The sequence below is a fragment of the Trichomycterus rosablanca genome, chromosome 5, assembly GCF_030014385.1.
Source record: "Trichomycterus rosablanca isolate fTriRos1 chromosome 5, fTriRos1.hap1, whole genome shotgun sequence".
NCBI classification, from domain to species: Eukaryota; Metazoa; Chordata; class Actinopteri; order Siluriformes; family Trichomycteridae; genus Trichomycterus; species Trichomycterus rosablanca.
This window is the reverse complement of record NC_085992.1, coordinates 22,017,785-22,032,248: the sequence shown is the minus strand read 5'-3', so window position 1 is coordinate 22,032,248 and position 14,464 is coordinate 22,017,785. Positions and strand designations below refer to the sequence as shown.

The 14,464-nt window shown below is 37.3% G+C and overlaps 1 protein-coding gene across 2 annotated transcripts in view; it reads right to left on the bottom strand.

The window, feature by feature from the left end:
• The window catches only part of slc29a1a (solute carrier family 29 member 1a), a 119,160-nt gene that overhangs the window by 60,857 nt on the left and 43,839 nt on the right, over positions 1–14,464 (bottom strand). Inside the window, exon 1 of one of the 2 annotated variants that reach the window (XM_062995859.1) lies at positions 13,969–14,062. The exons of the other annotated variant lie outside the window; for it this stretch is intronic. The gene's annotated coding sequence lies outside the window, so the exon portion shown is untranslated. Of the gene's footprint in view, positions 1–13,968; positions 14,063–14,464 lie in introns of those variants that run through there. 2 annotated transcript variants of the gene reach the window in all.

The window sequence follows — 14,464 nt, the reverse complement described above, 5'->3', positions numbered from 1 at the left end:
AGGATTAATGGGGGGTTGGGGGTTGTATCAGGACCTCAGTGGATACATTTGCAACAAAAAAGGAAACCAAACTTCAAAGGAAAGGTAATGAGCAACAAAAATGACAAAGAAAAGTAAGAAATTGTGAGTGCATCAAAGACAATCAATACATGTAATACAGTTCTTTTGTAAAGGTGAATTCTAATGTTAAAAAAAGATAGAATTATAGTGATTTATGCACACTGCCATGATGCAAACATCTCTTTCTTCACCACAGGGCATGATAAGCAAAACAAACATGGAGCTTGCTACCTAATGGGTATGTTCGTCCACACAAAAACATTTGGGCACATTCTAATTTCAGTTTCAGTTGTAGATTTGTGAGCTTAGTGTGCTGTGTATAATTTTCTTGTTTTACGATTCAATTTTACTCCAGACATATTCACCAAACATGGCACTGTGTATGATGACCAAGCATCTTCACTTGGGTCTCATTAGTCTGAGGGCTATGCTGTTATGTTTAATCAGGTTTACTGATGTAGGAAAGGTAAGAGCTGATGTCCTAAGAGAACCCTCATGGTTGTGCTACCTTCTGGTTCTATCTTTCAGTTATACTGTAATAATTAGAAAGTCTCACCTGAGACATTGCTTTGAGACAATGTCCATTGTAAAATGTGTTGTACAAATAAATTTGGCTACTTTTGGTAGAAAAATTATTTTTTCCCAATTAAATTTTAATCTTTGCCATTGACAACATATTGTAATTTCAGTGCCCACAACATGGACGACATGCATTTGCGTCTGAATGATCCTTCTCGTCTTTGGCACAGTAATCTTGACATCAATTTCTCCCCAAAACACACAACAGCACTAACATTCGCAAAACACCATAGTTTACATTCAAGTTTAATTTTCTTGATGTAGTCTCTGACTATGTTAAGCAACAAAGATTTTCCAAATTACTCCTGAGCCCATGCATCTACCTTTATCACAGCAGCACGACTATTTCTTATGCAGTGCCTCCTGAGATTTCAAAGGTTACAGACTTTTAATAGTGATTTCTGTCCTACATGGACAATGAATTCTTTGGATTCCATTAATCTTTTCACAATATCAAATATGGTGGATCTAAAATGTTTGCAATCTTGCTTGATTTCATTTTAATTGATAATTCTTATGGAGTTCGGCACAAAGTGATTATTTTAATTTTATTCCCAATAATAACACTCTGTTACCAATTTACCTGCCTATTGTTGAATGTTTAAAACTTTGTAACAAATTCTAGAAATTTCTCAGTTATTTTGCCATTGTGCAAGTATACTGTAGGCATCAAATGCAAAATGTATATGTTTACATACAAATGTACAAAAAAACAATGAAGTTGGTCAACCAAAACATTATTCAACTGACAAAAATACAAAAAGACCTTTAAGAGTTTCAAGAGAATTAACAAGTCACTGATTCTTTTACTGTATTTTACAAAATGTTCCATCTTTTCCAGAAATGGAATTTGTAAATTTCCTCTCATTTCATGCCCCCCAACTGACAAGTGTGCACCAGAGATTAACACTAGGATGCAAATGATTAACTGGTTAACTGATAACCAACAAATCCCTCATTTTTATTTAATGCTGTCTGTTGAAAAAGTCATTTCCAACAGCTGACAACTTACATTAGCTGACACAGAGCTACATAGCACTGTTGCTCTAACTTGAACAGAAAAACATTAATAATTTAAATTACTGAAATAATGAACAATGTACAGTCTCAATTAACTACCATTTATTCCTTCATTCATTATCCCATTCAAAGTTGCAGTGGTACAATTCACCAGGTAAAAGATAGAAAACACCCTAGACAGGATGTCATTCCATCACAGGGTAAACACACACACACTCACATCTAGGGAAATTTTAGCTCCAATTAACCTGACTGTGTGAACAGTGGAAGGAAACCGGAGCTATGTGGACACTGGGACAACATGCAAATTACACAGAAAGGACTTGGACTGTTCCACCCAAGAATCACACACAGGAGGCCTTCTTGCTGTGAGGCAACAGTGCTACCCACCAAGTCACTGTACCACTACCATTAATCACCGGGACATATTAAATCAAAATCTTTCTCTCTGCCAGGAAGCAAAAAAGGGCCGTCACTGGATCTTTCAACATGACAACAGATCAACACAATAATGGTTTACTCAACACAAAATTAAGCTTTAGCCATGGCCATATTAGTCTTCTGATTAAAACTCTGGACAATCTGGAGAAATTTGTGGAATTGTCTCAAATTGGAATGGATTGTCCAGCTTTATAAAATACCACAGGAGAAGACAAGAAAATAATCTTTCTTGATGAGAGAATACATTCACTTAAATTATAGGATTTTTCAGTGTGAGATTAAGCTATGTACCAAAAGGTGTATATCTTATAACCCTTTTACTCATTTTTACCTGGAGTGCCAGGTATAAAGTATGACTGCATGTTAATATCTGCACATGTGGAGAACACAAACAAGTACTCTAAACATGTGTAAGATTAAAATGTTTACAGGCCAGGCTTTAAGACCACTGTTTTTTACTGAACTTTTTATGAGTTAACTGCTTCTACTGAGAATGATTATTTTGATGCCCACAGCTGTTGTGCCACAAGTGTGTCACAATAAGCTGCTGGCTGGTACACTAACAGCTGGCATGCTATTGTCTCAAGAGTGGCAATGTTTTGACAAGGGAATCAGAGATATGTTGTTTTAAACTGTATTACAACCACTTACAACATACAAGGTCATACTCCACAAAAAAAAATAGTATGTGTGCTGTCGATACAGACTCTCCTTGATAAGAGTGGGGCTGTGCAAGTGGCAGCAAATTCACAATCAGGAGATAGTAGATAAAGATTGAAAAACAAAGTGGAGATATAGAGGGTAACATTCACAACGAAAGGGGAGTTTTTTTCCCTCTCACGTGTACCTAAATCTGCTTATAGTGCAAATTAGCACACTATTTAGTTGTACATATTCATACTTACATTCATTGACTTATAGAAAAAAAAACTTACTTTGTCTTCAGATACATTCTACTTGACTGAGTATCTGCAGGCTGTGGTACTTGAGGTTGAAAAAAAAGGAAGAATGTTAGCTTTTCTATGATCTTGCATGTTGTAAGTGGTAAGTAAAGACAGTTTCATTTAACAGCTTGTAAACAACATTTCTCTGGTTCCTTTGTTAAAACCATTGTCCCTGTTCTCATAACAGCATGCCAGCTGTTAACGTACCAGCCAGCATCTTCGTGTGACAAACTTGTGGCTGCTGTGGGCATCCCGCAAAGATTCTTAAAAGCTGTTAGTAAGTAGATGCTTAGTCCTTCTCCTGATCATAAGCTTTATGTCCTAATAAGAGACTCATATTTCAAACATTCTTTTACGGTAAGAAGTCAAACAGTAAAATCTTACTTTTGTGTAAAGCGATGGTAAATTGATTCTTTGACCACTCTGTACTATCCACGATTTAGCTACAGAGTGTATATAATAAAACAAACAAACAAAAAACCCAAAACAGGCACCCAGGTGGCACAGCGGGACATTCCGCTAGCACACCAGCACCGAGATTCTGAACTCCTCGGTTCAAAACTCAGTGTTGCCACCGGTCCGCTGGGTGCCATCTAGCGGGCATAATTGGCAGTGCCTGCAGCAGACACGGTTCTGCTAGGGCGGGATGACCGGACTATGTGGGTGGGGTCTTCAAACGCTGTGTAAGGACACCGATTGACAGATAAAGATGCCTGTGCAGAATGCATAGGTGAAAAAGGGTTCCGCAAAGGGCCGAGTGTGGGTCGGAGGAGGTGTGAGCAGCAATATACCCTCCTTGACTGCAATCAGGGATCCCCCAGTAGCGAAAGGCAAATTGACTACACTAAATTAGGAGAAAATTAATAAATAAAATAGAAAAAATAAACCCAAAACATTTACTGCATAAATAACTCAAGGATAATTATGAACCCTGGAAAATACTGAAAAGTGAACACCTTATAATCTCACACAGACACTAGAGGCACTAAATGGCAATGATTGTAACTAACCAGATTTATTAGACTTTCCACATTCCATAAATTTTTAAAAAGTGCAAGCTGTCAGTACAATTCATACTTTATCTAACAGCACAATAAATTATCAGAGATTTATTTTTTTGCTGATTAAGAGTCTGTAGAAGGTGGCCAAGATATCACTTAACTCACCTTCAAGTACTGCTTGCCAATTCTCATGCTGAAGTCTGCATAATCTGCATTTTTGTGATGTACAACTCCTGAAATTCTACAGAACACCTTTCATGATCTCAAATGAAATAAAGAAAACATAAAAATGCATGAAATGCCATAGGTTAAATTTAAAATCAGTGCCATAAGTTGTCAGATTCATGCATCTAGTATTTATGTAAAGTACTCGTTGCTGTGGCACTTCTAATTGTGGTCAGGTGCATGATGTTTGCTTTAATCATGAGATACGTCCAGAAGTCATCCCATTGTAATTTGCAATGCTTTCCTGGTTAACCGATGGCTAACAAAAGAGTCCGTTTTTTGAATAACAATACCAGTTAAAAAGATTAAATTCATTTCCAACAACTAATGCCTACAAGTTCAGACTGCTCACTGAGGACCAACCCTTACACATCCTCAAAGGGTGTGCAATCTAGGTGCACTAATCCAAAGCAGAAAAAAGTTTTTCATGCATTTATATTATTTAAATCAGAAATTACAGAAATACTAAACGTTAAAATCACAAATTAAAGCAGTTTATCAGCATAGAGTCTGACTGACTAAGATTTCGCATACTGTCCCAATACAAGGTTAAAACTTACCGACTTATTATCCACCACCATGCAGTAAATAGGGTGCATTTCAGCTGGTGTGACAAATGTAGTGAGTGGAGTTCAATTTAAAAAGTCCAAATTGGTCACATAACATCAAAAATGCAAACAAGATTTTGTATCACACAAGATTCTTTAAGATTCCACACAGGCCAGACTTGTATAAAACGTGTGAGATTGTTGTCTTATACAAAGACCAACCAATCTTAGTCAGAAAGAATTGAAAGCAATGCTGCTCAGGTGGCACAGTGGTAAAAACACACACTGGAACCAGAGCTGGGATCTCGAATACATCGTATCGAATCTCAGCTCTGCCTGCCGGCTAGGCTGAGCGGCCACATGAATAACAATTGGCCTGTTGTTCAGATATGGGTGGGATTAAGCCAGATAGGGTCTCTCTTTCATAACTAGTGCAATTACGACCTCTGCTGGCTGACTGATGCTGCACAGAGATGAGAAAAGAGTCTCTCTGTACACAGTGCTGAGCTACACTGCACTCGTCAAAGTGTAGGTGACAAGATGCATACAGCATGCTGCCGTGTCGGAGGGGTTGTGAGTTAGCTTCGTTCTCCTCAATCAGAGCAGGGATTGGCATTGGTGGAGGAAGCATGACACAATCGGGCAATTGGACGTGCTAAAATGGAGAAAAAGGGGTGAAAATGCATAAATAAAATAAAAAAAATATATATAAAAAATTTATTATATTATATAAAAAAAAATTTATACTCATCTGATATCAAGATGCTGAAAAGACGTACCAAAAAAAATAATTTTCTTAAAAACACAGTTTCAGTTTGGCATGCCGCACACGAACATATGGGAGATGGGCCTAAATTATCTCAGTTCACTCCTATTTGGGGTAATGATCAGTTCACACCGGGCAGAAAAGATGGGGGATTTAGGTTATGGAATATAAGAGAATAAAATAATGGATCTTTATGAGGAGGGAGCTTTATTATCCTTTAATCAGCTATGTCAAAGATACGAAACGCTTTTTTAAATATATGCAGCTAAAAAGTTACATGTCCTCAAGATATAAACAGATTTTGTTTACCACCTTTATCAAAACTTGAAGTTACACTTCAGAAATTGAAGGGGAAGGGACATATAACTAAATATTACAACATATTGGTTGCTCATAGCACAGAATCAGTAATGGATAAATTAAATGCATGGGAAACGAATATTAAAGAGAACATTGATGAAACAGATTGGGGAGATGCTCGTCTTAAATACATGGTTTCGATTACTTCAATACAAGTGGCTAATGAGAATGTATATAACACCTGTTAAACTCCACCATATGTCTGCTAATATTCCAGATATCTGTACTAAGTGTATGAATGAAAAAGGTAATCTTTTCCACTGCTTATGGGAATGTACAAAAATTTAGTTTTTGGAGAGATGTCATAAACTGTTTGTCAGAGATGTTTAGTGCCAAAATCCCTTTAAATGCCAAACTATGTTTGCTTGGGATATATCCGAAGAACTTTTTACAAACACCGAAACAATATCCGGTTCTGGACTTTGGACTCCTACAGGCTATTGCGCTGTGCTGGAAGGGCATGGAAGGTCCTACATTGAAAATGTGGATAAGGGAACTCTCAAATTCTATTGGACTAGAGAGACTAACATACATTGTAAGGGGCAAACAAAGAACGTTTACCAATCTCTGGGAACCATACATGATTATAACAACAGATAAAAATGCTAATCTCAGGCCGCTCAGGTGGCACAACGGTAAAAAGACCCGCTGCAACCAGAGCTGGAATCTCAGTACCTCGTATCGAATCCAGCTCTGCTTCACCGGTTCGAAGCTGAGTGGCTGTATGAGCAACGATTGGCCGGTTGCTCAGTTGGGGGGTGGGACAAAGAACCGGATGTGGGTCTCTCTCTGTCAGAATGCGATTACGACCTCTGCCGGCTGATTAGAGGCGCCTGCACAAGAGATGAGGAAGAGTGCCCTTAGGGCAGGGGTGTCAAACTCATTTTCACCGAGGGCCACATCAGCATTATGGTGGCCCTCAAAGGGCCGATTGTAACGTATTCTGCTGTGATTGCAGTCTGTTTGTCTTGGAGGCTGAATTCTGCATTTATATTGTCCTCCTTTACCACAGACACAGCCTCATAACACAGACGCACCGGTTTCCCTTCCTGAAGCACAAACTTGTATTCACTTTTATTACATTTTCTCCTTCTGCTTAATTTTCTTACTTATCTTCTTGTACATTTTGGGATTATGTGTAAATATTTCTTAACATCATCTACTGGCGGGATGTGTCACTTTGCAGGTCACAAAATCAGCATGCATTTTGAGAGATGCAGTTAATGTAGGCTTTTACAGTGTATTTTAAGACAATTGTTCTGCCCTCACTAATAGTTTATCCCCCTTTCTCAGCTATACAGACAGACAGACAGACAGCTCCCTTCAGAATACAGTCAGTTTTATTTGCTTCCCAGCTGTGTGATACACTGTGTGTACCAGGATGAGGTAAAACTACAAACAATAAAAACAATAAAGAACTTAATACAGTACAAGCACACAGCTGTAATTCAGTGTTACATCTGGTACAATATGAGATTTAACCAAACGTAAAATAGCGCTAACGAGTTAGCATTTTGTGTAAAGATACTAATTGCTATAGTAACGGTAACAATTGTATTTAATTACGGTAAATTTGTAACTAAAACGCTGTGATATACTCACTAAACATTTACAAACAACTGAGAATATAAACGCCACTACTTACAGACAATGCTTGGGTATTATATTGCAAGATAATTATTTATATTTATTATTATCGTTTACATTACTGACTACGCTACCCCGCGTTCTTTTGCCGTAAAAGTCACATGGCTTCTCAGCGAAGGTCAAAGTTAGTTGCCATGACTACGATGTAAACAGTTGCCGCTTTTAAAGGCGCAGGTGTCCCATTAAATTATAATCGCGTCTCTGTAACGACTCGAACCATCACAACAATCGTACAGTCGTTTAAGCTCTCGCGGGCCACATAAAATGACGTGGCGGGCCGGATCTGGCCCGCGGGCCTCGAGTTTGACACCCCTGCCTTAGGGTGTGTCTCTCCACATGCAACGCTAGGTGGCGCCAAACTCATAAATGTGTGTATGAACATTGTGAAATGTTTGGCATTGTACGATTTATATTGGAAGGGTGATGGTGTATATGTATATGTGCATTGGGATAATGTACAGTTGTATTGCTGTGTCTGTTCGGGAAAAAGAAAAATGACAATAAAGATATTAAAAAAAAGAAAAAAAAGAATTGAAAGCTCTTCAAATTTGTTACTGGCCTCTTGGTTGCTTTTTGCGTTATTCTCCTAGATCAGTCAATCAGTTTGGAAGGACAACACGCTCTAGGTAATTTAAATTACTTTCCAATAACTAATCCATCATTTGAATTGAGAACAAAGCTAGCCTAGACTGCTAACTCAAAACTAACCCTTACTGCACATTCATAAAAATGTGTGTAGTTTGCCTCATGTCCCAATATAAAGGTAAAACTAACCACACTAATGTCAGCAAGACTACTGACTACTGACTGCATCTTTATTAACTATGATGAGCATGTTTAACATTACCATCATGCTTACTATGTTATGCTGGTTGTCATTAAATATACACTACATAAAACTCAGTCTTTATGTATTGTAATTGAACGCTATAAGCTTGTCGGTCATCAGTTAACTTTGGACTGAGAGTCAGTCATCAGAAATTAGAAAGTACAACGTACCACAATTTACTCTGCACTGTCAGGACAAAACCCAAGCCATAAAGTCCAAGGAACAGTCTGTGGATCTCTGATCAGATTGAAAAAAAGACAGATCAGTTTATTAGGATTTTAATGTCATGTTTTACACACTTTGGTTACATTCATGACAGGAACGGTAGTTACTCATTACACGGTTCATCATTTCACAAGGTTATATCAAACACAGTCTTGGACAATTTAGTGTCTCCAATTTACCTCACTTGCATGTCTTTGGACTGTGGGAGGAAACCAGAGCACCCGCAGGAAACCCACGCGGACAAGGGAAGAACATGCAAACTCCACACAGAAAAAACCTTCTTGCTGTGAGGCGACAGTGACACCCTGGGCAAATATATAAAAGAAAATGTATGGCTTTGAATATTTATAGAACCACAGTGACCTAAATAACATTAAAATTGATGAAGCTTGGCACAACTTTACATTTCCCTTGGTCAGGGAGGTAAGAAAGAACCCAACAGTCAATCTAAAGAAGCTCCGAATTAACTCTGCATGGACGAATTTGTTAAATGGGCACCCATCTCTGCAGCACTCCACATATTCAAAAAAATGCCTTCACTTCATCATTATGGATGATTAAGTGTAATGGCAATTTCATCCATTTGCAATTAAATCCACAAAATACTGTGTGCAAAAAGTCAAGGGGTCAACGATTTCTGTAGAATCAATTGTATATTGATATAGCAAAGAAATTTATGTGAATTTGCTTTAAAACTAATTTTAGGTCATGTGAAGCTGTAAAACTGTTGGTGCATCAACTTCTACACCCATATTCCAACTACCCTTCCCATTTAATTAAGCGACTACCAAAATCTACACAAAAACATCATTACTGGCACTGTGCCCCTAAAAATTGCTCAGAGAGCATAACATTTCCTTTGCCGCAGGCTTTAAAAATAACCTGTCTGGTAGCATGGTGGGCTGCAAATAAACAGAATGTAACATAAGAAGGTCTCTGAAAGAGAACACAGGAGCCCAGTAGGTCAGAACACAGTACTTTGAGCTTTCTCATTTAACCAAAGACCTTTCTAAAGCAGCACAAAATAAAGAAACAACCAACTCATATTTAGTGACAGGGGAGTGCTGGTTACTATAAATAGTAAACAAACTTTTACTCCACATGCACTTGGACAACATGCTGTTTGAAGAGAAAAGCCCCCAATTACCTTTTCAGAAAACTATTTAGTCAATGCAGAACAGCAGAGCACAAGCAGTATAAATGACGCACTAGAAATGGAGTGCTGCCAATGTATTCCTATTGCTGTTAATAAAAGCCGAGTAAGTATCCTCAAAAACTGATTTGTTCGTAAGTCATCATACTTTGAAGTGGAACTGCTCAAACATCCAAATGAGACACAAATTAGTTAAAAAAGAATGAGCTTTAGAAGAAACTACACAAACAAACAGTGTTTTGGGAAGCCCTGAACGCAGTGCTGATTTTTCAGGCAGCATACCTCATTGTTTTTTCTTTTGGCTGCCGATTTGTTTGTTATTAGGATTTTAACATCATGTTTTACACACTTTGGTTACATTCATGACAGGAACGGTAGGTATTCATTACACAAGATTAATTAATTCACAAGGTTATATGGAACACAGTCATGGACAATTTAGTGTCTCCAATTCACCTCACTTGCATGTCTTTGGACTGTGGGAGGAAACCGGACCGCCCCACCTGAGGATTGAACCTAGGACCTTCTTGCTGTGAGGCGACAGTGCTACCCACTTAGCCACTGTGTATTTTTATTCATTATCTTAAATTTTACTGTCCTTTGTTATTCTTTACTGCTACTTTTTATGGTTTTACTGCCTGATTTTTATATTCTACAGCACTTTGGTTGGCTCTTGTAGTCTTTAAATGCGCTTTAAAAATCAAGTTGACTTGACTGTGCCATCGGCTGCTGATTTGACACAGTGTTTATGCTGGATGCTCTTCCTGGTGCGACCCTCCTGGTTTTTATCCTTGGGTAGCATGGAAAGCACAACTACAAGTGCACCCTGCAATGGCCAGACCATTTAGTTACCGCCCCATGGCACCCCAAAAAGAATGATTTGGAAAAGGAAATTAAGCAATGGGCTAAGAGAACTGACTTAGGCAGCTGTACCTTGGCCCACTGACATAATTCATTATTTTAAGAATTTTACATCAGATAAGACAAATACAATGTCTATTGAAAAGGAGATTTAAACATTTGCAAAATCACTAAACTTACCTAAGCTATTAGATCTCCAAAAGCAATATTTGGATTCTCCCATAACAGCAAAAAAGATAATTGAAGTAACAAAGACCCAACTCATTGGGAAAGCACCAGGACCAAATGGTTTTACAGGAAAATTAACACCTATAATAATGCTTTACAGAAGCTCTCAAAAAAGTTAATTGCCTCATACTAAAAGACAAGCAGTGTACTAGACTAGTAAGTAATAGTACATCTAGTACTCATAGACACCAGGCTGCCTTTATTCTGGATTAAAATGTATTAGCTGGTGTGACAAAAGTAGTGTGTGGAGTTCAATTCAAGTCCAGTTTAGTCTCATGGGATTTAATTTCTCATAATCCCTTTTGACACAAGACATCAGAAGTGCAAACAAGAATTAGAGTCCCACCCTATAAAAAAAAAAAAAAAAGCTTATTTTGTTCCACCCTGCCATACAGGCCAGGCTCGTGTTGTCACATACGTATGTTTTTAGTTTTCTGTTCAAAAGGAGCTTAAGAATAGTTTTTGTATATTCTCGAGAGGATTTCTTCTATTGTCTCAGACATCTGTAGTCATTGTCTTTCCTTTTTGTATGTGAGGCATTCAGTCGAGATATTTTACAGTGACGTGTTTGGTCGGTTACGAATGTTGTGGGGTTTTGAATAGGGAGACTGACAATGCATCCTTGTTGAACTCCTGATTCTTTGATGTGGTCTGTTGCTTATGGAGGTTTGGTATTGGTCTTGTATTAAACCATACCTCCAGGTGGTATCATAAGTCAAAGATGACTGCTCCATGTATCCTTCCAACCAATCTGAGTCATAAAGATTTGAAAGTTCTTCAAACTTGCCAAAGGTCTCTTGGTAGCTTTGCTGATTAATAATAGCTTGGTCATGCAGTTTGAAGAAACGGCCTGCTGTAGTTAAGGTGTTGCTGGTGCCATACAATGATCCATGCTATCCCAATATCTCAAAGTTCAGCTTGTAATGTTACTAAATGCTAAGTTTTTTTCTGTCTTTAAGCACCCCAATAAACATATAGGTTTTTGTCAGCAAGCACAAAACCTGGTGTAAGAAGTACTAGAGCTAAAGCTGCAGTATTGTGACTAACTGGAGCAACAATCATTGTTATTGCAGTTTGAGGTCGTGTGGAGAAATGGTGTTATCCATATAAAAGTTTAGTAAATAAATTCTCATCTAATTTAAGGGTAAGAAAGCCAAAGACATTACTGCTGGTACCATGGTATGTGAGACAACGCCCATGAAGTACCTCATTATCTGAAAGAAACAGACCGCATCCACCTTGTCTGTTACATTCAGATACAAGTTCAACAATCCAGTGACTTAGTAAGGGACAGCCAAGATGGTCACGTTTACAATTTTTTGGCAATACATATTAAATTGTGTTATCACACTGAGTTATCCATATCCCCAGCCCAAAACAGTACTACAACATGCATTTTTAATCAGTTAGACAACAGCCAAGAGACAGATGGTGAGTTGTAAATAGTGACATTACTAGATAAGAACAGCTGACCTTACATTGATTTTAATTCATATGAGTCATTCTATAATTTGGGGTACATTCCATGTCCAATGATAATAATTATATTTATTCTAACTATTTTCTTTAAAAATGTCATATTTTACCTATTAATGGAAAACATGTTGTAATATCACAAAAACATTATGTGCATCCTATGCTTCATTTAGCTTGAAATTTGTCATGATGTTCCTAAATGAACAGTTTTTGCTGTGTCTGTTTTTTAAGTTGAGGGTGCCTTGGTTTCAAAATAATGAATAAAATCATTAAGGGCAACAACATCTTTTTTTTTTTTTTTTTTTTAAAGTTTAAATACCAAAGAAAAATAATATTTTTTTAATTGAGTTTCTCTTTTAAATCATTTAAATATCTTTATTTATTAATGTCCGCAAAAGTTCTGTCAACTATGTTACTAACAGAACTCCACTCAGCAACTCAAAAATGGTTTGTTCTAAAACTATGTGACCAGCATTACATGATATCATTTTTCTCTGTAGAGGGCATATTGAACAAACTGTGGTGAATGTTCTCTTATTTTTTTAAAATATTTTATCTATAATAGAACATTGTCAATGAGTATATTAATTGACCGTCAACTATGTTACATACATTGTTATGGTTACAATTTTTTTTATAATTTTAATTCAAACGTATGTTCAAATTAGACATTATTCTGTTCAAGAAATGACATGTGGTCAGCCAGGCAAGGTCTACCACTGAAGTTAGGGGTCAAAATAGGGAAATTGTCAACTATGTTACCTGTCAACTAAGTTACCTAGTAGTCTACATCTACTGTCCCTTTAAAATAACAATTAAAAAAAATAATGTTTAAGCTTTGCAAATAGTGGATATGTTACACTAAAGAATATATTAACTTGAACCACTGATTGTTTTATTGAGAGAGAACATTGTTTTTGTACTTTTTTGGTGATGTGAAATGTACCCCAAATTATAGAATGACCCATATACTGTACTTTACATTAAAATACTGGGACGGTCATTAGTGTCCAAATGCAGCCTAATGAAAACACATTTTTATTAATATTCAAACCATGCTACATAAATGGTCAAATATTTGTATCGCCAATAAAACAATGACTAATTTACATATTAGGATCAATCTGTGATTTTAACCTCGTTTTGCCGTAATTTACAAAAAAAAATACTCACGAATATCAACAAATGCCTGTACTTTCACTCTTCGTTTCCGACAGGTAAACAAAATGATACATGTATAAGATTATTGTGCGCATGGAAGTGGGTTTAGCACATGTGTCGAGGAAGCATGCAGAACAATGAGTACGCGGCAAATTTAATCTGAACCGCAGCAGAAACCAAACCGTGGAGAGAAGCTAGAGCATCTGGAGCCGTTACATGATATGTACACACGCATGACAGACATGAAGCACAACTTAATACATTATTTTGAATAAATTACGATATTACTACATACAGCCAGTCAAAAAATTACAGCGCGAGTCTATATGAACAAACAATGATGGGTAAACTGAACATTACAACTAAACAAGTGTGGAGTAACACAAAGTCTGTTTTCCCGCAATAAAGAAAGACAGTTTTCAATTTTATTTAGTCTGATATTACCTTTTCGTAGAGTGTTGAATTTATCCAGAAGTGCGAGGGAGGATGAGCGGATCGACCTAAATACCGACAATATCGAGCTGCTGGTACTGATATTGGATCGTAATAGCGTGATAGGATCAATACTTCAGGTTCAGGTATTCTCCTCCACGTTCTGCAGGTATCTACCGCTTCAATGAAGGCAGACACGTGTCTGTACTACTGTGTTCACATGCATGCCGTACATTTGTTCCTCCTCGTGATTAGTCATCATGCTGTCACGTGACGCAGCAGCGCGCTGAGAGCAGAGCGCGTAGGCTTCAGTGAATGAAAGCATGGCATGGAGAAAGAGGAGTATCGTGTGGAGATATTGTACTGCTGTAAATATAAACCTAGCAAACTACGATGTGTGTAAGAAAGGAGGTCCGATATCACCAATTTATACAAACAAAGAAATAGAGAGGAAATCAAGTAGCTTGATTTAATGGTAAAAGTAATATTTTAGTCATGTCCTGGGGTG